The 22,381-nt window shown below is 50.6% G+C and overlaps 1 long non-coding RNA gene across 5 annotated transcripts in view; it reads right to left on the bottom strand.

The window, feature by feature from the left end:
- LOC121481210 overlaps window positions 1-21,002 on the bottom strand; it is a 32,338-nt gene extending 11,336 nt beyond the window's left edge. Inside the window, exons 1-3 of one of the 5 annotated variants that reach the window (XR_005985223.1) lie at window positions 20,796-21,002; window positions 19,412-19,717; window positions 18,213-19,263 (exon numbers count right to left, since the gene is read on the bottom strand). This is a non-coding gene — a long non-coding RNA (uncharacterized LOC121481210). Of the gene's footprint in view, window positions 1-18,212; window positions 19,718-20,795 lie in introns of all 5 variants that reach the window. The other 4 variants (XR_005985225.1, XR_005985222.1, XR_005985224.1 and 1 more) reach the window with 4 other exon arrangements.
- Between the last annotated feature and the right edge of the window lie 1,379 nt (window positions 21,003-22,381).

Genomic DNA, 22,381 nt, shown 5'->3' with positions numbered 1-22,381 from the left:
AAGACAGAAAGATGATAGATAGATAGATAGATAGATAGATAGATAGATAGATAGATAGATGATAAATAAAATAAGAGCTTTGGAGAGAAGTCAGGAAGAAGGAATCGATATTAGGGCAAAGCACAAGAGAGCCTATTTGCTAGCATCTTCCAAAGCAATTCCTTGGGCATCAGGGAAGCTTTTGTCCTGGACGACTTCCCATCAGATGAGTTTGTGGGTGAGAATGTGTCTCAAGATGAAGAAGTAGATGACAGGGGCGCCTGGGTGGCTCAGTCAGTTAAACACCAGACTCCTGGTTTCAGCTCAGGTCATGATCTCAGGGTCGTGGGATCGAGCTCGACATCAGGCTCCCTGCTTCTCCCTCTGCATCTGCCTGCTGGTTCCCCTGCTTGTGTTCATTCTCTCTCTCTCTTTCTCTGTCAAATAAGTAAAAAAAAAATCTTAAAAAAAAAAAAAAAAAAGAAGCTGACAGCCACCCTGGACTTTGATGCTAATGCCCTTCCTCACATTCTTGCTGTCTGTCTGATGGGCTGGCACACATTATGCTGTCCCCCACCTCCTGCAGAGGTAAAGACCCAGTCTTCATAGTACAGTGGAAAGAACTCAGGCTCTGGGATCTGATTAGCCCGGTTTTCAATCCCAACTAGGTATATAGTCTCTCAGCCTCTCTGAACCTGTTTTCTCAACCGTTATATGGAGATAGCAATATCTACCTCAAAGTTTTTGTTTTTTTTTTTTAAGTGGAAAGAGAATCTTAGTTCAGCCTTCATGTGAGGCCCCAAGATAATGGATAACACATCCCCAAGTGAAGTGAAATGCAAGACCACCACGCAAGGGCTGCAAGAGGTGGTGTTGAAAACTGCTTTTGTGGTTCTTTGCTGACCACCCACCTCTAGCACATACAAAAAAAAAAAAAAAAAAAAAGATGGGAGAGGCCAAGAATGGAGCCAGGGATTAGATAGGAGATTTCTGGAAAGGGCTGTAAGTACATTGCGCATCTTTGTCCACTCCTTCCCTTAACTTAAGCCTGGGAAAAGTGGTTTCAATGGGGTGATTGTTGGAGAGGTTGTGTTTTTCTATATTGGGGGGATACAGTGGACTGGAATCTGACTCCCACTGCTAAGTGTGAAGGGCAAGAGGCTGGCTGACCAGCTTTCTAACAGCAGAGTTAAGGGTAGTTATGCTGTGGCAACCTGCATTCTCAGTTCATCAAGCAGAGGATACAAAGCTGTTTCTCTGAACCTGATCTGGACCACATGAGAGGGAGAAGGTCTGGACCACCCTAGACCCTGTCCAAAGGCCCTGTAGAGAGACACCTTTGCGGAAAGAGGCCAATGGTGCTGGCAGAGGCCTAGGGGCTGGCAAGGAGTCACCATCAGCCAGCTGGAATAGAAATGCATTTACCCACATCAAGGCATCGGCTGTATGGGGGAGGGAGGTGGATTTTCTCCAAAGAACCCACAAAAATGCCTCATGAGAAAATAAGCAAGGTTAAACGCCTGCCAGGCCCAGAGAACATTGACCCTGATTCTTCACATATGTACTAGTCAATAAGAACTTTCCTGTCCTCCCTTCCTTGTCTCTCTCCTTCTATCCTTGACAGTGGAGAGATCAAAAATCCACAATGGTTAGCAAGACGAAGGAGAGAAGTGATGTCCCAGGTAGAACTAGAAAGAAGAAACTGACTTCTTTCTCACTGCAGGAGACTGGCCAGCAGCAGTTCCAGGCCCAAGTGGGTGATGAGAAAAGCATTTCTTTTAAATGAAGTTTGAAGTTTATTACTACTATTGTGGTGAATAGTAGTAATAGTAGCACACTGGATGAGATATGTTAATTATTGAGCAGAAATGATGTTTTGTAAGTTAAAATACATGGGAAACTTCTTATTACCCAAAAGAAAATAGGAGTCATGGATCAAGTTCAAGTTTTCATCAGAGGGGATGGAGGAGATTCATCCTACAGAAGGGTTGGTGAAAGTCATTTCTTGGGTATATCCCATGACTCTCACTTGTTCAATGTAATAGTTATAGGACATGACACACGATATCCCTTGCACACAGCTGGACTTGAATACATCTGAGTTTGCTTCCACCATTTCTCTGGGCCTGGTTGACCAGGGTAATGGGCAACATTAATCAGCTAAGGTAACTTTAACCAGCTATTGTGTATCTGATCTATGTTCCCTATGTGACTCAGAAGGAGGACTAGGAAGAGAAGATTCAATCTTAAACCTTGGCAAACACACAATTCACAAGACTGGAAACCCCTTAGGGATATCCAGATGGGATGACAGAGACCCAGAGAGAGGCAAGGGCTTCCCAAATCCTTTGTAGAACTAGATGTGGAACCTGGCTCTCTTTCTTTCCTCTTTCATACTTATACCATTACTTCAGACAGCTTCCTCCTAGCCTAGGAATCTAAGAGAGAGTGGAGTCAAGTGCTAGACTGGCTAATCTGATGGTTTCTACCATTTATTGAACACCTACTATGTGTAGGGCCCTTATGCATGCTAATTCTAATTCGTACAATAACCCACCAAGGTAGGAGTATCAATAGTGTTTGCACAAGAGGAGAAAACTGAGATCTATGAGGTTAAGTGAATTGTCTGTAGTCATATAGTCATTAAGGAGTGGAATTAGAGTTCAAACAAGTCAATCTGACTTCAAAGTTAGTGGTCTTAAAAAAAAAGTTAGTGGTCTTGTCACACAAGCTTACTGCCTCTCTTGAGGGCTGCTGGAGTCAGAAAAGAGAAGGATCAGCAAAAAAAAAAAAAAAGAGAGAGAGAGAGAGAGAGAGAGAGGAGAGAGAGAAGGATCAGCAGGGCAAGGATCAGATCTGGATCCTTAGAGCCCCAAATGGGGCCCCAGCCATCCCACAGTGCCATCTTTATGGGAAAGAACCAGTCCAGACTAACCCACAAACTCTCCAACCGTCCGGAAGCCAAGACCATCGGCATAGGTTTACACTTTGCCAGTTCCTTCCAAGGAACAAAAAGTAATGCAAATTTTAAAAGCCATAAAACAGGGGTGCCTGGGTGGTGCAGCTGTTTGGACAATCTGACTCTTGGTTTTGGCTCAGGTCTGGTCTCAGGGTCATAGGATTGAACCCCATGGCAGGCTCCGTGCTTGGCACACAGAGTCTGCTTGAGATTCTTTCTCCCTCTCTGCCCCTTTCTCCCTCTCTCCCTCCCTCCATCTCTCTCTCAAATAAATAAATGAATACATCTTTAAAAAAATCATAAAGCAATGTGATTAATTTTTTAATTAGTTGGCAAATTATGTGCCTGGGGGTGTTTCATTCTCTGAAGTAGATATTAACTTTATTAACATTTATTCCTTTTGCAAGTTAAATTGGTTCTTTGTGAAGGTGGGTGCGTGAGAGTGTGGTAAGTTCTCATTTCATTTGCCAGGAATCTTGGCTGGGGTTTACAAGGAAAGTTACTTTTAGATTTTTCTTCTGACGGTGAACTTGGCCTCCCTCACTCCCTGCTGAAACCCAACTCTGGAGGCGGAAACAGGGGATAAAAAAAAAAGATAAAAAAAGAAATAAATTAGAGAGGGGAAAAACAACTGAAGAATAAATAATTCTCTTAAAACAGTCACTAGGAGAGGGGATGGAGAGGGTCCCAGACGGGGCAGTATGGGCTCTGGTTGGGTAAGTCACATACTAGCTGGCTTTATGACCTCGCACAGATGGCCTACCCTCTCCTAGTCTCTGTCTCCCTGGCAGTGACATGGGAAGATAAACCTTGCTCTTGAGGGCCCACTCAGGTCTGTTGAGGTTCCAGTGGGGTATCATCTGATAAATTGATTTGACTTTTCAAAGCACAGTCCATATTGAAAGCTATGGCATATCCCTGACACCGAGACCAAGGTCCTTGAGTCTCTATCACTAGAGCCAAACTAACATCAACAAGGGAACCTTCAGGGTGACATGTGAGAAGAGTGTTTGCCTTAACGGAGCTCCTGAAAGGGACCCTGAAGGAGGCCTATGGTGTGGGAATGCGGGTAAGAATGAGTGTGCTGGGTGTCTAACACAGGTCAACATGCACCAGTGCCCTTGAGCACGCACATCTCAGGACTTGTATATATGCGTATGGGGAATGTGAATCCCTGCATTAATATGGGGGACGGATGGGAATATTTGTTCATTTTTAGATGAGTTTTGAGGATTTAATAGGTGCTCTGTTTAAGCACTGGGGATTCAACTGAGAAACAAGAACACTAGTTTCTGCATGTGTCTGAGAATGTGTATTAGTAAGTGTGAGCCCTTGAGTATATGAGGGAGTATTTATTTAATTATTTATGTGAGGATGTGTGTGTGAAAACACATGTCCATGTATATGAAGGAGTGTGTATTTGTGAGTATCTGCATGTGAGTGAACAGGAGTCTGTGTGTGTGTGTGTGTGTGTGTGTGTGTGTGTGTGTGTGTGTTGGGGAAAAAAGGAAAGAATTCTTGGCCACCCTAGAGAGTATCAAATTTTGTTAAAACACCATAAGGCTTGAAAGGCCCTGTGATATCATCTCGTCCAGCCCTTGACGTCCAAGATAGAGAATCAGAGGCCCAGAGAAAGGAAGCAGTGTGTGGAAGGTCAGCCAGCAGCAAAACAAGGACCAGAATATACATGGGCTGACTCTGAGCCCAAAGTTCTTCCCCACTGAAGATGTGTGAAAATGCAAATGTAAATTAATTGAGCGGCTATAGGGAAGAAGCTGGGGGACCAAGCAGAAGCACAGACCAGGTCAGAGGATGGAAGGGAGGGGTGTATAAGGAGACAGGTGTACCCATCCAGGTGAGGGGCAATGAGGCCTGCTTTAGGGAGGGGCGAAGAGAGAAGAGAATGGATTGCAGGAGGCTTCTAGCCTAGAATCAGTGGCCTTCACACCCATTAGGATGTGGAGGGTGGGTCTTCCTTTTTTGGATGGTTTTCATGATGAAGCAGTTTCCTCTAAACCTGGGAACTAGTAGGAACCTGGGAGTTTATACAAGCATCTCATTATAACCTCCCAAAAGCCCTGTGAAATGGGCCTTAGTTTCTCCATGCTAGAGGTGACACGACCGTGGCTCAGAATGAGGAAATAACTGCCCAAAGACACCCAGCCTGGCTCTGGCATATCTGAGACCAGAACTCACACCTTAATTGCTTCAAATTGACTATTGAGTAAGTCAATAATCACTTTTACTGGGCATCTACTTTGTGCCAGGAACTGGACTTGGCACCTAACGCCCCTTACTTCATTCAGCCTTCCAATGATCACTTCATCTTCCAGGTGAGGTGAATGAGACTCAGAGGTGGTAATGGCCAAGGATACGGAGCTACTTCAACCTGTACCTGAACTCAAGGCATCTGATTCCAATGCCCATAGTCTGTTGACAATCTTGCATTTCCCTTCAAAATCAGGACAAATGTGTTTGCAGCATAGTGTAGGCGGAAGTGAATTTAGGACCTTCCATTCCTAGAGAGTGTATAAGTTTAGAACAAAAGCTGGTTCAAAAAAGTTTTGTCAAATGCCTGGGTGGCAGGCCTATGCTGGGGATTAGAGGGTCTCCTGATCATCAAGAACCACGCAGAGGAAGTCAGATTGGGCCTCCAAAGTCCTGTTCCTTTCCTCCTTCAGATATTGAGCAAATGTGATCCTTCCTGGGTTTCCAAGGACAGTCACGTGGGGCTGGGGCCTGGAAATCAGGTCTCGTGGGACACATGGCCCCAGTAATCTCATTGTGAAGCTCAGGCAAAACCTAGGACCAAGAGGTCCTTGCAGCCATACTGGATTCTATGCCTTTGCACCCATTAGAGACACTGAGCTTTTCCTTCAGCAACAGGAATGTCGGACCTTTGCAACAGTGCCAGTCTGGTTTCTGTCACCCTGACCAAGTGCTGGCACCAAGAGCCTTCCCACTGCGTACCAGGCCTGCTCCATCACTAAGTCCATCCTGTTCAATGCAGGGAGGGTAATGACTCTCCCCACCAATGAGTGAAATATAGAATTTGTCTTGTTTTCCTAAGCTTGGTGTCAGGTTTATCTGTCCTGGGACTCCCCTGGCCCTGACACTCTTCTAGATATTTCCTTCCCTCACCTCTATTCCCATTTCCTCAAATTGCTGACTGAAGTCAGGACACCAGAAACTGACTTTCAGAACTCCCATATACTTTCCTGAGATTCCCAAGTCCAGCCCCCATTAAAGCCCTAGATGAAGCAAAAGAACAAATGGAACCTGGACACCCTACTCCCTCCTGAACTTGGGGTTTCTAAACTGGTCTCTCTGAGGTCCTGGAGCTATAGCAGTCCTAACACTATCCTTGCCTTCCTCACCAGCTTGGTTGCCAAGACCCCAACGTGCCTTGGCTCTAGTTTACCCAATTTACCACACTTCAGCTGATTTCTCCTTTTTCTTCCTAAAGTCTGACCTCAGTTCACCCTAATCCCTGAAACTAATTCCTGCTCCCATTTGAGAGGCCTATCCAACTGCGTGAAAACAGTCTTCTGCCCCAAGTACACTGACATCTAGACACCACGGGTACTTCCTTCCCGACCAGAAATGCTGTCAGAGAGCCCAATAAGGGCTTGGCTCACCGCCCTCATCAATGTCCCCCCAGCATCCCATCCAAAAACATAGTTGGCAGAAAACACACCCAAGAAAGTTGTCAGGAAGTAACCAGTTGTCCCAATTATTTACTGTCCCCTGGAACATAGCCAACTAGATGCTGGCCATGCAGACGCTGGGAAAATATTTATGTGGGTCCTGATGGATGCTTGGCCAGCGAAGACTGCCCATTGTCATCTTTCTTTCTGCTGATAAGGCAAAGCTACACATGTCAGACAGCTCTTAGCAGGGCCTGGCAGTGGGGCCTGGCATCTGATCAGAGTGGGGTTAATAGCTGCAACCAAAGGACTCGGTTTCAGTCCTATCTCTGCCACCAACTAGTTCTTCCCCTCCCTGGGCCTCAGCTCCTCCATCTGTAACATCATGGAGTAGACCAGATGACCTCAATGTCTCTGGGATCCTAGGAGATTGCGACTCAGAAAGAATCAGATCTATTTTCCAGATCTGCCATCATGATGCCATTGGCTCATCACAGAGCTATTTTTCTTGGCATCCTGGAAACGTTCCTGAAATTCCAACATCCAAGAATTTCTCTTTCCACTGATTCAGTTTCTATAACCATATGGGAGAACTCCATCTGGAGGAGGAAGATCTGAGCTTAAAATAAAAGGGTAAAATAGAAGAGGGGAAATTGAGTTCAAGCAGTGTTTATCAGGCATCCAATATCTGCAAAGCTTGATGCTGGACCCATGACACTCCGTGGGGTGTCACTGAGTGACATGACACTAAGAGAAGTGCCCCCTTGCCCTGCCCTCTAAGTGAAGAGTTCACCATAAGGCAGTGGGGAGGGTGGTCCACAGACTCATCTTACTACCAAATTGACCCTCACGTTTCTTCCTCCTCATTAACCTCAATTCCTCTGCCTGCAACCCTCCTCAGCTCTGCAATACTGTCCTTGTCTGTGATCATCGTGGGCTCCCTGCTTCGAGGTGTTTCAGCCTCCCCAGCTCCCCCTCTGTGAACAGTTTGACCTCATGGGTCCTTCTCTACTTCAGAGTCTATAGTTATCCCTTCAAAGACCTTCCTGAAGTAACAAGATCATGGATACAACCCAGGACAAAGGTTCAAGAACTCCCACAGTTCTTTCAAACCCTGTCTCTACTCAGGGGCTCCTATGACTTCTCTGAGATGCTTGATTACATCTTAGGACCTCCTGCCTACGTCAGTTTCCCTGAGTGGAAAACTCAAGAGTAAAAGGGTGAGGAGCTCATACGTGCCAAGCCAGGGGGGGTGTCAAAGATAAGTTTTCTGCATCTGGGAGGCATTTGATGGGTGGGGAAAAGCAGGAGATGCAGCCGAGGACGGGGACTGTGGCAACAGCTTGAAGGGCCTTAGGTGCAAGGCCAGGGGCTCCTGACTTTATATTTCAGGCCCCAGGGATATACAGGTTTTGAAGCAGAGAAGCAAACTGTTGTCACTGAAGAAGATCCTGGGGATAGAGAATCCATCCCGGGAATGGGAGCTCACGACGTCAACAATGATAATGACAGCTCGCACGTGCGTATCACTCCTATAAATCTTAAAACAAAACTTCCAGGCAAACTGATTTATTCCTAACTTAAGTCCTGTGAGTTAGGTAGCCTCATCCCACTTTTACAGAAGAGGAAAGCCAGGCCCAAAGCCACACAGATCTGTCCCCTCTGGGTCCAGGGCTGCTCATCGAGGTGCACCTCTCCAGAGAATCTGTCAGTGGTGAGCATGTCCACGGAGCCTGGACTTCTGCCCCAGGTCGGGGTCTGGACTCGCAGCTCTCTGTATCATCTAACTTTGGGATTGTCAGATTCTGAGACTCAGAGGCAGGCCGGCTGCCTCATGGGGCTGCTGGGCTGAGCCGTGGGTGGTCAGGAATGTTTCAGGACTTCCTGGGACCAGTGTTCCAGGTCGGAGTGTCTGGATTAATGATCCGTCTCCAGGCAGAGCCAGCTGAGGCTCCGACACCAGGCACAAGGCATCGATTAGACTTTACACTCTGAGCTTGCTTTCATCTGGGGCTCTACGGGTGGGCTGGGCCTAATAATTAACATTCTCCGAGCCCCCACAATGTGAGTGAGCTGGAGTGAGGGGGACAAAGAGTCTCTGAGTGGGCCTCCATCAGTGGCGGTGTGAAGCACCCCCCACGTCCCCCAGAAAGCCAAGGCATGGCTGCTCGGCAGGGCACCATGTTTTCCAGCTGACACTTCAATACTACCTGAAGTTTGTAGGGTAAGTGGCTTTGGTCTCATCTTTGAGCTTCACAACATATCTATAGCAAGTAGCTACATGGGGAAGTAGCACTAGGACCATGCACAGGGGAGAACTGAGGCCCAGAGTAGGACAGGGGATTGTCCAAGGGCAGAGGGATCAGGATTAGAACTCAGCTCTCCTGCTCCCCTGCCTGGCAACTCCCAGTGCACGAGGCTGTTACTTGTAGGGCTGTTTAGAGCCTCCTGGCACCTCAAGGTAAGGGTGTGATGTGATTTTCTATTGTATAAAAGGAAATCATTATGGAGGTACCCTGCTATTCATTCGTGCATTGGTTCAGCCAGTACTTACTGAATACCTAGCATGTTCCAGCCTCTGTGCCAGGTGCTAAGGATGGCAGAAAATAGTTCCTGACATTGAGGAGATTATGCGGGGGGGTGGGGGGTAGTGGGGAACGTGGCAGGGGAAAAGTAGATATGCAAATTCTAAGTCCAATAAGGTGCCATAGTGCCTTCCTAGTAAATCTATTTGATAGTATAGAGCATTTTGGGCACGAGGTCCCAGGAAGGGCATGGATCAAGTCTACCCTGAGGAGCGAAGCATAGGCAGGAGTGGGAATGTGATCAGAAAAGGCTTCAGAGGGAAAAAACCCAAAAATGGAACCTTAAAAGAGGGCTAACTGTTCATCAGTCAAGTAAGGGGTAGAAAGAGGGTCTAAGGGTAGGATCATCCCAAGGAAAAGGAAAGAGTTGACCCAGGCGGAGAGACAGAGCAGAGAGGCATAAAATATCAGTCAACTGAGTGCAATGGTTGGCTGAGGAATAAGGATTTGAGTAAGAGATCGTGGGAGGGGAGGCTGGAGAGATAAATGAGGAACAAATCAAAAAAGCCTCTTGAGCCAATGAGAAGGGGCCGAAGTTTATCCTGAAGGATTCAAGGAAAGAGGCAATGTGGTCAGAACTGCATTTTTGGAGGCTCCTCCCGCTGTAGTGTTGAAGACATACTGAAGGGAAGAGAGATTAAAGCAGACACGTCTGGGAGGCAGAAGCAACAGTGGCCTGCTTTTATTGGTTTGTGGCCACTGAGGACACCAGAAACCCTTGTCTGGTCTGGAAAAGCCCGGGTCCTGAGACTTTTCTTACATAAAAAAAGGACTCCCCATGGTTGTCAGCTTATACCCAGGTTCATAGCTCTGGACCCGTTCCAGGCTCCTCTGGTCTGAGAAGAAACCACAGCAATCTCTCCTCTCTTCATATAGGATTCCCCGTACCACTATATCCATTCTGCAGGTACACATCCTCCCATAGCAGGTTCCCCGCTGCCCCACCACAGCCACCAGCACAAAGTGGCAAAGCTCCAAACCTTCACAACCTCTGTTTCAAGCCTTAGATGATTCCATCCTTATTTGGATTAATTGAGCATCTGTATGTACCAGGCACTGCTGGGCTCTGTGGAGGGGGCCTCAGCTCTCACCTCCATGGGCCCCCACGGTTAAAGTCCAAACTCCTTAACCCAGCATTTTAGGACCTTCTTAGATTGACTCCAGCCAACCTCCATAGCCTCATAGTTTCCCTTGCTCCCTCCAACTCTCTGCACTTGTCACAATGAGTGCTGCTTGATGTTCCTTAAATACCCTATATTACTTTTTCCAAATACACATATATTAGGAATAGAAATATCTTATTTTTTATTAAAAGGCTAATATGTATGCGCTCTAATTGAAATAACACCAAAGATGGAAAGTAGAGAGTAAAAATTTGTCCCCTACCCCTCCCACCCACTACCCTGAAAATCCCATTTCCCAGAGACCAATACTGTTAACATTTGGGTAAAATATCCTTCCAGATTCTTTAAAAAAAAAAAAAAAGGTTGGGCAGCCCGGGTGACTCAGCAGTTTAGCGCTGCCTTCAGCCCAGAGCCTGATCCTGCTCCCTGCATGGGGCCTGCTTCTCCTTCTGCCTGTGTCTCTGCCTCTCTCTCTCTCTCTCTCTCTCTCTCTCTCTCTCTCATGAATAAATAAATAAAATCTTAAAAAAAAAAAAAGTCATGTTGTAGCATACCAGCCTTCTGTAAACTCTTTCCTATCCTTCAGGACTCATTACAATGCCCTGTTCCCTCCTCTGAGAAGCTCTCTGTGGTCCTATATGAAGTAGGGGGCCCAATGCTTACAACAAACATAGCACTTGGCACCCTATATTGAAATCATCTGTTTCTGTGGGGTGCCGCCATCAGGCTCAGTGTGAAACTGTAATTGGAGATGACAATCCATGAGTACAGAGTTGTGACCCTCTCAGTCTCTGCAATATTCACAATTCCTTGCACGTAGTAGGCATGGAGGATGGATGGATGGGCAGGTGAATATTCGGGAGGACAGATGGATTGGGGACAGGTGGGAACCCCTATGGCATGCTCTGCAGAATTAGGGGGAAGGATTAGTGAAAAGTACCCCAGCTGGGGGTTAAGGACTTGGATTCCTGCTCTGGCCCCACCTCCTACTGCTATGTGGCCCTGTAGAAGTTCCTCGCCTTCTCTAAGCTTCAGTTTCCCTACCTGGACCTGAATAGTGGGGCTGGGTAGTTCCCCAGAACCCTTTCCAACGGATGCTCCAGAATGCTCAGCTGGCCCTGGCCCAGCACTCCTATTTCACACCTCTGTAATTACCCACCTGCATGCCTTTATTATAGAAATTGGGGTGGGGGCGGGGGCTCATTAAATAAAGGGCAAAAGGAAATTGCTGGCTTGCTGAAATGACATTGTTGGCGTTAACTAGATTAACTTCTGAAATGAAAAGCCCACAAAAGCAAAACCAAAACAGAGAAGGAGCCATGGCTTCCGCTGGGGGCTTCGTGGTTCCCTGCTTCAGCCTGCCTGTCCCCCAGCCTGGGCCTCGCGACCCATCTTCCCCGGTGAGGTCCCGGGAGCCACCTTCCTATGCTCACACGGGCTCCGTCTCAGTGATCCCAGGGACGTGGCACCGGGCACTGAGCCCCAGGCCGGGTCTCGGGCACTCCTCTCAGAGCTCTGCCTGTAGAGGCCAAGAGGGCAGAGACCCCAGGCAGAGGGCCTGGAGTCCAGGGTTCAAGGAAGCCACGGCGGAGCTGAACAAGACACCCCAGGGAGGAGACACCGAGGCAGGAGAGAGGGGGGCATCTCCAGGCAGTCAAGGGCGCCCCCCATGGCTGGAGCAGAGAGGGAGGGGATGACACCATTCCATTTTCATCTGGTCCCGCTTCTCAAGAGGCCCTAGAGGCGGGGCAGGTGACCCATGTAAGGCGTCCCCGCACCAAGCCAGGGGTGCCGACGTGCTAGAGTGCCCGGGAGGCAGCAGCGGAGGCCGACCCCAGCGCTGGTGCCCATGGGTGCTGAGACGGAGCCCAGAAAAAGAAACAGGCAAGAGGCTCCGATGGACTTGGACCGAGACACTTTCTCAGCTCACAAAACTTACAGTCATCAGGAGCAGGGCAGACCCAGGGAGATGAAGGAGGTGACCCCAGCCCTGCCCACTGGTTCCAGTGGCTCTGGGGGCTGGAAAGGATGGAGCCCTGATGCCTGGCTAACTCTCCAGTCTCAGAGGGAGAGAGCCAGTTCTTGTAGGCATCCAGAGCACCCAAGGAAAATCCTCCTCCACGGGTGAGTCCGGAATCCTCTCTGCCTTCCCGCAGAGGGCCAGCTAGGGCGAGTCCAAGCAGGGAGAAAATGGGGAAGACACACTATCCAATTTGTGCCTCTTCCAGATCAGATACTTTCCATGCACTCCATCTTTCATCCTCTAAGGAGCCTGGAGGAAGGTGTTTTTCTACTTATTAGACAAAGAGACTGAGGCCAATGGGCTTACCCAAGTTTTCACAGCTAGTGACTATCGGAGCTAGACTTTGCACTGAGGTCTTGCCAACTCCAAATCTTGGAGCTCTCTCCGCATGTGTCTCTGCTCTCCAGACCCCATCCTTGTCCATAAGCTTATAGTCTCGTTGTGCTGTGGCTCCAGTGACATCACACCAGCTTTGACTAAAAATCATGAATCCTATAACCCCTCTGAGCTGCTGGACATCACAACTGTCCCATCAACAGCCCAATGAGCATTTTAAACATGATTCGTATCCCTAGCTCCCCTGACCAGGGGAGGGCATGTGTGACATCCTGCTTCCCAGGAGTGACATCTAATGATAGAATTCCAAGCACAGGACAGAAGAGATTCTTCTAGGTGCGACGCCATTCCAGCACCCCTCAAACCTCATCCAGCTGCATACCAGCCCACATCTGGGCCTGGAGGCCACCAGCGCTCCCATGGGTCAGTCCTGGTCAGGATCACCAGATGCCAGACGAGGTCACTGGGTATTAATCATTGCCAAAAGGAAAGTTAAACTGAAAGCCAGTTCATTAAAGATTAAGCTTCATCTCCGTAGCCCTCGGGGAAAGGGTGCTTTGGGTGGAGAGCAAGGTCCTGTTGCAGGAGGTCACCTGCTATGAAAGCCTTCCGAGTGAGCCTGTGGTGAGGAGCTGGGAAGCCTGGGTTCTAGTCTAGTTTTACCCTCCGCCTACTGGGGGACCTTGGGATGGCACTTCCCCACTCTGAGCTCCCAGTTCCTCCTTTGATACACAAAGAAAATTCTACAGGTTTCCTTGTGATGCTTTTGCCTATGTTGCCTTAGGAATAGTTTACACATGCTTGCTTTTTCTCAGTCTCTATTTGCTGTATAGCCTCAGGTGGTCCAGTGCAAGCTCACTTACTGTTCACTATATTTGTGGCCATGGAAAGCCGGCAGTAAATCACAACTCCATCAAGACCCGGAGTGCAGGGACTCTCATCTCTCTTCCTTGCTCCCACACTAGTCAGATTGCATCTCTGACCCCAGAAATTGCCCCCTTTGCTCTCTGGGAACTGGCCCAAGTTGTAGCTGGAGGAAGCTCCTCCAAGCCCACTGATCTACAAAAACAAAATTTCCCCATTTGGCTAATTCCTGATACTTTCCTTTGGGTCATCCCATCCCAGTGGGATCTGCTTAACCAAGATGTCATGCATGCCCTTCACTAATCTTGATCTAATACCAAAGCAATTCCACGATATATAACAAGCAGTTAAAGAACAGATACCTAATCATTCTGTACCTATACAAGGCACAGTGATGGTGTTGGGGCTACCGCACTGACCCCAAGTGGAAATGGCACCAGATGCATCCTGGTGCGAAACCAGAAATTTCTATTAAGGTGAGACGTCTGAAAACTATTGAGGTAAATAATGACAGGTTCTGAAATATTAGCTAAATAATGACAGGTAAGGTGGTTGGGATTGGCAACTAATTCTCTCATCTCCTCTGCTCTTAGCCGAGCTCTTCTTAAAACGAAACTAATCACTCTTCTGTCTGTAGATGGCAGCACTGGTCCCTTTCACTCCCCCAGGGGGACCCAGATTTCACCATAGAGCGAGTGCTCCCAAGGAGAGGGGAGAGGAAAACAGGGACAACACAAGAGGAAATAGCTGCAGAACAAATGTACCCTCGCACATTGAAGAAGAGAGCACATCTGGTGAATTCACAGGATTTCCAAATCCTCACTTAATTTGTAAAATACCCCCTGGCAGGATCGAACTGGGCACCACGGATCACCAATACCTTCCTAGGGACCTTTGCAGAGCGCGTGAACCCGGAGGAAGTTTCCCCAGAAGTCCACCGGGGTCCACAGAACAGCAAACGGCCAGCTGGCCTGGGCCCTCCCCTGGTGGCGCATCAGCCTGGACTGTCTCACCTTGGGCCACTGCCTGGGCAACTCCGAGGGCCCCGGGTTCCATGTGGGCAGGCGGGGCGCTACCGTGGGGACACGCTCACTCCCGCACAGGCCCTCCTACCGCTCCCCTTCACAGCGGATCCGACAGGTTGACTGCCCAGAATATTCCAGCATCAACCTTGCACAAATGGGGAAACTGAAGGGAGCAGTGGACTGGCGGTTGGTGTCACGTGGCAGGTGCAGCGGGGCAGCTGAGCACCCGCAAGGCACCTGAGGGAGGAAAGCCTACAGAAGCTGCATGACGATGGGGCCCCGGAAATAGGGCACCCCACCCCCGGGGCATCTCTGGACAGGGAGTAGGGCCGCCCTCAGATCTGGTGCTGGCTGTGTGGCCTCAGGCAATTCCCTTCACCTTTCTGAGTCCCTGCACCCTCCCCCAAGTGGGGGGTGGGGGGCAAGTAGCCAACGAGATAGTGGCAAGGAAAAAAAAAAGATTTTAAAAGCATAACAGCCCTCTTGGAGGTACTATTATTATTAATTATTCTTCTCCTCCTCCTCCTCCTCTTCATCTTTCACGGTTATTAATGACCTGTTACCTGCTAGGGATCTGTCATCCAGGAATTTCGGGAAAGCCTTTCTTGAACCTGTTTATATTCCCAGTCAGCGGCACCTCTCTTGCTCTTCAGCCCCAGTCCAGGGAGCTGCAGGCAGACTCCTCCGCCGGGGCCTGGGTCTGAGCGGCCTGTCTCGGTCTCTTTTGGGGGGTCCGTCACAGCCGATGAAATTCAGGGCAATATAGCCTCGCTTCCTCCCCCGAGCCCCATCTGCATGCTCAGGTCTGTGTCTGGGATCTCCGGAGGAAGGAGAGGAAGGTATAGGGCTCGCCTTCTCAAGCCCAGAAGCCCTGAGCAGGGTGGGGACACAGGACCCCCTCTTAAGTGCCTTGCTAGGACTAAGAGAAGCATCGGGACCCCACAGCCCCAGAGACCATGCAAGGACCTGGGTGCCACATGCCCTCCAAGCCCATTTTCCTATGCGCACCAGAGGCAAAGTTCTGGGAGTCCTTTCGCAAAGACAGCGCACAATCCAGAAACAGAAAGCAAGGCCAACCACCTTCGGTAGCTACTCTGGGTGAGCTCTGCAGATCTAGCTGAGCCAGACGTGGCATGGTCCTCCCTGCAAGAAGTTTTCCATGTGATAGCGAGGCCCAGGCGTGAACCATCATCTCGCAAGGCAGGTTAGCTGACGGCTTGTTGAGGAGTCAAGAACAACAAAAGCCTAGGAGAGGGCCCGACTGGCCTTGCCCAGGGACCATCAGGAAAGGCTTAATAAACAAGGCTCTTCTGAGAGAGGTTCTAAGGGATGGGTAGGAGTTTGCCTGGCAGAGAAGGCAGTAAACAAAAGGGAAGGATTTCATCCCCCTTGAGCAGAGAGAGCAGGAACACAGGAATGGAGAAGAACCAGAGGGATCCACCTGGTTGAGAACTGCCTGACAAGGGATCCCTGGGTGGCGCAGCGGTTTGGTGCCTGCCTTTGGCCCAGGGCGTGATCCTGGAAACCCGGGATTGAATCCCACATCAGGCTCCCGGTGCATGGAGCCTGCTTCTTCCTCTGCCTGTGTCTCTGCCTCTCTCTCTCTCTCTCTGTGACTATCATAAATAAATAAAAATTAAAAAAAAAAAAAAAAAAGAACTGCCTGATGAACGCCCTCATTTCCAATCCCCACTGACAAGTCGAGTTTGGGACCCATAGGAAAACAAGGGAAGACCTTTGGATTTCTCTTCCTTAGGGAAGACCTTTGGATTTCTCAGCTTGGGAAGAACCCAGGAGAGTGTGGGCATCAGTATATCCACAAGCCTGAGCCAGTCCTGACTCTATCCTGTGGATCTTAGAAGGTCCCAGTGGAGAAGGGCTATTCAGACATATGCCCCCTCTTTCCCTTTATACAGGTGAGGAAATGGAGAAAAGAAGCCCCTTCCTCAAGAACCAGGGGCGGGGTGCAGGAGGAACCCGAGCGTCCTGCCCACCCCGCCCTCTGCTCCCACAACGGGGTAAGGCTCACCCAATCCAGCTGGAGGAAAGCTCCAGACAAATTCAAGGTGATTGTAACAGTAGCATTTTGCAGACAAATTATACTCCACGAGCTAATTAGGAAGGGATTGGGGCCCTTAGCCTTAATTAATATCTAGTCCCTAACAACTTAATCCTGGGTGAGATCATAGCAGGGATTGCCCCTGAATGCTGAAATTCTTTCCTCCAACAAATCACCTATATAAATACATATATTTTAATAGCAGCAATTATAAAGTTCTCTGCCAACTTATGGGGCTGTTTAACATTCCTGGATCGAGGCCATGGTTTTTTCTCCCCATCTCCTCCCTCCCCACAACCAAAGCCTAATGAATAGTAACGCTTTTGTGGCTCTGCGTTCCATTTAACCAGTATCTCCTACCCAGTGGGTCTTCGCAGGGAGTTAATAAGCAGTCTGGGAGGACTGCCTGAGGAGGTCCACGAACCTGATCGTTAACTGCAAGGCCTAATCAGCATCTGCTTCCCACCCAGAGTCCCCACAGCTACGCGGCTCTGGTCCCTCCAGTAATGGATGGAAAATCGGCGATTTCCTGACAGTTAGCAACCAATTTTCCACCAATTAGAAGAGAGATGGTGGTCTCTGGAGGAAGCAGGATGGCTTCATGGCACAGAACTGGAAGGAAGAGTGATGATTCTCGAAGCACCAGGGGACCCAAGCCTGGAAACAAACCCCAGTTCAGCTGTGGCTTGTGAGGGTGGGAGGCAGCATCAGGGGCGAGAGGCTGCAATGGCAGGTCCAAGAGCACTCTCCTCACGCCTCGCCCCCCGCGGCCAGCCAACGGGGCCTTCTCCTGCTAGCTCCCCTCGGTGCAGGACGGGTGAGAAGCCCCTCCAAGGCGGTTGATGTGGAGGCTTAATGACATCGTAAACTGGGGTTGGACAGCTGTGCCTTAAGACCCCAGATTTGTTGCTTTTTGGTCACATGTGACCTTGGACAAAACATCTAAATTCTCTGGGCCTCAGTTTCCTCATTTGTAAAATGGGACTAGTCACAGCACCTACCTGATAGGCTCTGAGGATCAGAGGGAAAACATGTGGCTAACATGCTTACGTCACACCTCATCATGCTCAGCAAATGGGTGCTAGTATCACTCTTACTACTACCCTCAGGATAGACGATGCTACTATTAATCCACACGTGGACCGAACGTGTGCCAGGCGTCGTGCTCCACACTGTGAGGAGCGCTACCCTGCGTCCTTAGCCGTGAGCCGGCCCGGCCCTCCACATCCCCCTGGGCTAGGACCACAGTCCCCTTACAGTCCCCTCCCGCCCCCTGCAGCCACCAGCTCCCCCATGCCAGGGCCAACGCCATCTCTAAGATGCGGAGTTGACTGTGCCCATGTCACTGGCTCACTGGCTGCCTGCAAAGGCTCCTGTGTTTTTTTATCCCCCCTTAAGATTTTATTTATTTAATCACGAGAGACACACAGAGAGAGAGGCAGAGACCCAGGCAGAGGGAGAAGCAGGCTCCATGCAGGGAGCCCGACGTGGGACTCGATCCCAGGACCCTGGGATCATGCCCTGAGCCCAAGGCAGGTGCTCACCCCTGGGCCACCCAGGGATCCCAGGCTGCTGTGGCTTTTATGGCACCCACTCCCGGCCGTGTCTCACCTCCTCCCTGAGACCTCCTCCGTCCCTCCACCACCACTGCCGGGCCCTGTTCCGCAGGCCCTGGGCCAGAGCTGCTCCGCGAGGGCCACAGTCCTTGGGCACCCGCCACCTCTTGGCTGGAGCGGGGATTCCGTGGCAGGAACAAAGCTTCACACATAGTAGGCGCATAGAGTGTGGCTCTGCGCCACCGCCGGCCCGGCCCGGCCTGGCCCAGCCCAGTCCAGTGACAAAGGGTGGGGAGTAACGCCCCTGCTGATGGGCTTGTGAGCCACGAGAGCCAGAGTCCTCCTCCACGTCATTTCAGCACACACTGCACTTGATTGTCCTCTAAGCTCTTGGGTAAGTGGCTGCTCACGTGGCAACGATGCTGAATCAGGGATGTGTACCCCTCGAGGAGCTCAGGGTGCCAGGAGGGACAGGTGACCGAAGACTAGGCCCTGGGTGCCAGGGCTCCGCGGAGGAGCTCCTCGTGGGCCATGTCACCGAGCATCTCACGCGGTCCTCATAAGCAGGGCGGGCGGTGAGCGTGTGACGTGCATACAGACTGGGGCCCCTCTGGGAGTGAAGGGGGCGCTGCTGGTGATTAGACGAGGGCGCCGGCCAGCCTGGGGCCGCGCAGGCTCGCCAGCACAGGTGCATGGCCCCTCTATCTGATGGGTATCCTTAGTTTAGGAATGAGGCAGGGAGGCTTCGGGAGCTTAAGGACTGTGCGCGCACGTTCAGGGCTGTCAGGAGCAGGGGTGCGAACCAGGCCCTCTGACTCCTATCACGTGGGCACAAATACCTGAGAGTCGAGGTGAAAAACAGCGTCTCCTAAGTGAGGAAGGAGACAGGCTGAGGTTGAAGCGGGAAGAGAGGCAGCAGCCGGAGAAGGGCGGCGGGCACTCCGAGCAGATGGGGAGACGCGCAGGACAGACGTGGGATGAGTGAACAGGTGCAGCCGAGAGGGAGGGGGTGTTTGGAGACGAGCGAGGAGCCGGAGTCTAGGCTGGGGTGGGGAACGGGCCACAGACGCAGGGGAGGATGATCACGGAGGGTCGAGGATGCCAGGCTGCACAAATAGGGAAGAATGGATGGGCGCTGGGCCTCAGCCCCTGCCTCCTTCACACACCTGCTGCCCCCTCCTCACTCACGGGGCACGTTCACCCCAAGCCCACTACCCGTCCGTGTTTCGGATACCCGTCCTTTTCCAAACATACCTTCCACCCACCTGCCTCTTCCAAAGCGGCTGGAAAGCCCTGGGCCTCGATCCTAATGAGAGAAGTGAAGGGGCTGCAGAGCTTCTTGCTCCCCTGCCTTGGGCTGGTGTCCTGGGAGTTCTCCATTTGGGCAGCATGGGGGGGTGACCTGGTCACAGTCACTTGGGAGAGCTGGGGCTCAAATCCTTTTCTCTCAGGCTTTGCTTTCCTCAGATTCTCAGGGCCCATCCCTGCTTTCTGCCCGGCTGAACCTCTGGCTCCTCTTCCATAGAAGCCAGCAACCATGACCTTCTTTCCCGGAAGTTCCTGTGGGAGGAGCAGGTGCTGTGTCCAGAGCTGCAGATTTGGCAACTCATGTGATCCCTGGGTTCCAAGCTCTGGAATTGGGAGGGAGCTTATCTCATGGCCATACTGGGAGAGATTCCAGATGCTGCTTCTGACCTGCAGGCTCTGAACTAGGCAGGTGAGGATCTTGCTGGTGGAGAAGAAGCCTCACACCCACAAAGACCAGACTCAAAGAGCACCCAAGGGTGTCTCTGCCTCCAGCACCTTCTCCAGCCACACAGGCAGCTCAGCCTTGTGTCTAGGTCTACCTTCCTCCAGCCTCAGAGGCCCCTGCACCACGGCCTGCCCAGTCTCATCCACTCAGCTCCTAGCTGTAGCCTTGCCACAGGATGATGACAACACACGTGGCTGATGGTGACCTTGCTGGCTGCAGTATCACCCCTCAGAGCCCTGTCCACATCTTTGCCACAGGGATCACTCTACCAAATCTGATCATGTCATCGATAGCTTTCCACCACCAAGACAAACATCTGAGCATCTGAGCGTCTTACATAGAGCCTATGGAGGCGCTCCAGCCCCACACCTTGCCCACCTCGTCCACGCGGTCACTCACGCACCTTCATCCAACCACTTATACATTCATCGGATATGCATGGAAGGATGGAAGGCCTTCTTCATGCTAAGCCCTGTGCTGGAAGCTAAATCACTCGTTGAATGATTCCAACACTCAATTCCAACATGCGTGTGTTGGGGGTAAGGGCTAAGGGCGGCGGGGGGGGGGTTCCCCACAGCACCAAGCGATTCTCCAACACCAGCTGGGTATCCTACAGCTCAACTCAATTCTGACCCTATTCGCCTCATGGGAGGCAGCGTCCAATTCCATGGGTTAAGGGCCCAGTCCCAGAAGATTGCCTCCATTTCAGAGGCCAATCCCAAGTCCAGATCCTCTCTGTACTTCTGACCAACCCACTATAAATCAGAGGCCCCCATAACTCCCTCTTTGGGTCGGATTGATTTGCTAGGGCAGCTCACAAAACTCAGGAAGCCATTTACTCACTAGATTACTGGTTTATTACAAAAGATATTAAAGGATACAAACCAACAGCCAGATGAAGGGATCTGTAGGGCAAGGTCTGGAACAGAAGAGCTTCATCCTCATGGAGTTTGGGACCCAGCATAGTGGCACATGGAAGAGTTCTGGTCCCCAACCTGGAAGCTCTCTGGAACTTATCCATTTGGGTTTTTATGGAGGCTTCATTTCATAGGAAGCATTGATGAAATCATTGGCCTTTGGCAGTTGATTTGATCTCCAGCCCCTCTCCTCTCCCTGGAAGTCAAAGAACGGGACTGCAAGTTCCAACCCTCTAGTCTCTGTTGGTTCCCCTGGCAACCAGCCCCCTTCCTTAAGTGCAGTCCAAAAGTCACCTCATTAACATAAACCAGGTTGTGGTGGAAAGGGGTTTGTTATGAATAACAAGACACCCATTCACTTTTATGGCCCTGAAGGGATTTCGGAAACTGAGGACAAGAGGCCAAATGTTATGATAAAAGATGCTCCCATTGCTCTTATCTTTCAGGAAATTCCAAGGGCTTTGAGAGCTGTGGATGAAGACCAAAATTACAAGAGGAATATATTTTGGCCCTCTGAATGGCCAGATATATATTTCTTACAGATCACCATATCACGTTCCCCGTTCCCCAACACCACATGTTGCTGAGGCCTCCCCTCCCAGCCTCTCCTATCTGATGTGCTCTGGTTGATCCTCCAGCACCCAGAGCTGGACACCCCACCCCGTCCTCCTCCAGGCTCCTGTGGCGGCTCTTCGTTGGCTGTTGGGAGGTTTCCTGAATTTGACTGGAGCTGCTCAAGGACAAGGGTCGACTTTGAGTCAGTCCTGTGCCTCTCACGGCAAAAGAAACTTGTCTCCCTTCCCAGTTCCTATATTCCTGGGCCTACATTTTTTATGATTTCTCCACCCACTCCACCGCCCCCTTGCCTGCTGCTAGGCCTTAAGATGCCTGCGTGTGCCTTAGAAAAAGATACCCCTTCCTCTGGTTAGACACAGCTTCAAGGTGGGGTGTGTGTCTTGTGAGCAGGGCACTGGCTGGATCTTGGCCCCGCCTCACCCCTTGGCTGGGCACCATGGTGCACAGCACACCCATACTGTCCTGTGCATCCCAACCCCCACCAAGATGCCTTGTAGGGTGACTGGTACAAACACTTTCCCCTCAATCACGCTAGCATTAGGGGCTCACGGGTCCTCCTCCAGCCGCTTGTTTGCTTCCTCTAAAAGGAAACAGGGGTGGGAAAACTATGGGGACTGTGGATGTTCTGCAGATGGGAGGCACGGGAGACAGGAGCCTTCCCAGCCGCTGCCCAGCGGTCACTTCAGCGATGCTGGTCACGCGAGGGTGGGGCTGGTCTCCCACTGGAAGGACTTTCAGCCACCCCATTTCCTCTCTTTCCCCTCTGTAGTCTTCCTGTTCTTACCTTCTGAGATCCAGCCTCAGAGGTCCCTCTCCAACCTTCTACACATCTGCACACACCGAGGCACACACACATGCACACACACTCACACGCAAACACACTCCTATAATTATTCACAGAAATGGGCTCTAGGAAATCAGCCTCAAAGACTCTCACCTGCCAGAAAGAACGTGGTCTTGGACCCAGTTGACGGATAA

The sequence above is a fragment of the Vulpes lagopus genome, chromosome 23, assembly GCF_018345385.1.
Source record: "Vulpes lagopus strain Blue_001 chromosome 23, ASM1834538v1, whole genome shotgun sequence".
NCBI lineage: Eukaryota > Metazoa > Chordata > Mammalia > Carnivora > Canidae > Vulpes > Vulpes lagopus.
The sequence above is the reverse complement of the archived record's forward strand: the minus strand, read 5'-3'. Positions and strand labels throughout refer to the sequence as shown.